The 1,445-nt window shown below is 41.7% G+C and overlaps 1 long non-coding RNA gene across 1 annotated transcript; it reads left to right on the top strand.

Moving 5' to 3' along the window:
- Positions 1-174: 174 nt before the first annotated feature.
- Positions 175-1,101, top strand: LOC124894485. The gene is made up of 2 exons (XR_007051200.1): positions 175-365; positions 619-1,101. It is a non-coding gene; the product is annotated as an uncharacterized LOC124894485 (long non-coding RNA).
- Positions 1,102-1,445: the final 344 nt, after the last annotated feature.

Genomic DNA, 1,445 nt, shown 5'->3' with positions numbered 1-1,445 from the left:
TGACACTGACGTTATCAGGGTTCTTCTTCCAACACAGATAATTCAGCAGTGCTTGCGTGCGATGCAGATGGGAAGTGAACTGTCAAAAACAGTAAGTGTTTCCCCAGTGCCAGTTTCCAGTAATCCTCCCTCGACTTAAATAGATTTATGCATCTAATTAATTCATGCTGACAGGTTGCAACTTTCATTCTGTGAAGATGCCCTCTAGATAGTTTAGGTTTGAGTTGCATCTGTACCACACCAGAATCGTTTTTTGCGGTAGTCCGAGTTTTAGGGAATATGGTTGGCGCATTGGCTGAACAACCTTCATCTAGTCTGCTGAAACACATAATTAGGTGCTATCTTCGTTTGTCTTATAATCGAAGGTTAGTTTTCTGCTATGTTGCTCAGACTCTTCAAAAATGTTGATCGGTGCGTGCGGATCCTCAAAAATTAATGCACTTTTGAAGGATCCGACATGGGTGAGGCAACATTTTTGGAGAGTCCGAGCAACATGGGTTTTCTGTATATCACCATCCCGGGTTTTACTTTCAGCTTGCTTATGTGTGATATATCACAATCCTCTTCGGGATTTCCCATTTCTGTGCGGCTAAAGGCTATGTGCATGGCTTATGGCAGGGCATGTGATGTACTGAGGACTCATCTTCCTCTTATTCTTAGAGATACCACCTTCAGCAGTCGTCTTAGTGTACGTAATACTTGGCAATATAAGTAGCTCTGTAACCCCCCGGTTCCGTTAGTGATCATGAAGCAGTCCTTTTCTGGCATTAGACCCTTGTTTTTTTCTGACCATGGGTGGTTTCGCGTTGTGTTATTTTATCAGGAGGATCATGTGACGAAGAAGTGGCTGCAGCAATTGCTTCGCAATGTTGATGGGAATCGGAGGATTTGATTGTAATTCTAGTGAACTGAATTCATAAAACTAGGAACTTAAATTAGGATCTTTTGATGGATTAGTTAAGGTGCATATTTGGTGTGCATTTCTTGTACTATACTTGGGATCTTTTGTTGGAGTATTTAAGGTGCATCTTTGGAATGCATTTCTTTTCTTAAATTAGGATCTTTTGTTGTTGTATTGAAGGAAGGAGAGCCTTGGAGTAATGAGTAAAGTAGTTGTCGTGTGACTTAGAGGTCACGGGGTCAAGCAGTGGAAACAACCTCTTGTAGAAATGCAAGGTAAGGCTGTGCACAATAAACCTTTGTGGTTCGGCCTTTTCCTAGAGTAACGAGTAAAGTAGTTGTCATGCGACGTGGACGTCACGTGTTCAAGCAGTGGAAACAGCCTCTTGCAGAAATACAAGGTAAGGCTGCATACAATAAACCCTTGTGGTTCCGGCCTTTTTTCGATGCTTTAGTGCATCGGGCTGCCCATCTTTTCTGTTGAATTTATGGTGCATATTTAGGAAAGCATTTCTGTCTTCATATTTATGTTAGTGCATTATGTG

Source organism: Capsicum annuum, unplaced genomic scaffold (assembly GCF_002878395.1).
Source record: "Capsicum annuum cultivar UCD-10X-F1 unplaced genomic scaffold, UCD10Xv1.1 ctg74642, whole genome shotgun sequence".
NCBI classification, from domain to species: Eukaryota; Viridiplantae; Streptophyta; class Magnoliopsida; order Solanales; family Solanaceae; genus Capsicum; species Capsicum annuum.
Note: the sequence above shows the minus strand (reverse complement) of the source record. Positions and strands in the feature narration are given on the sequence as shown.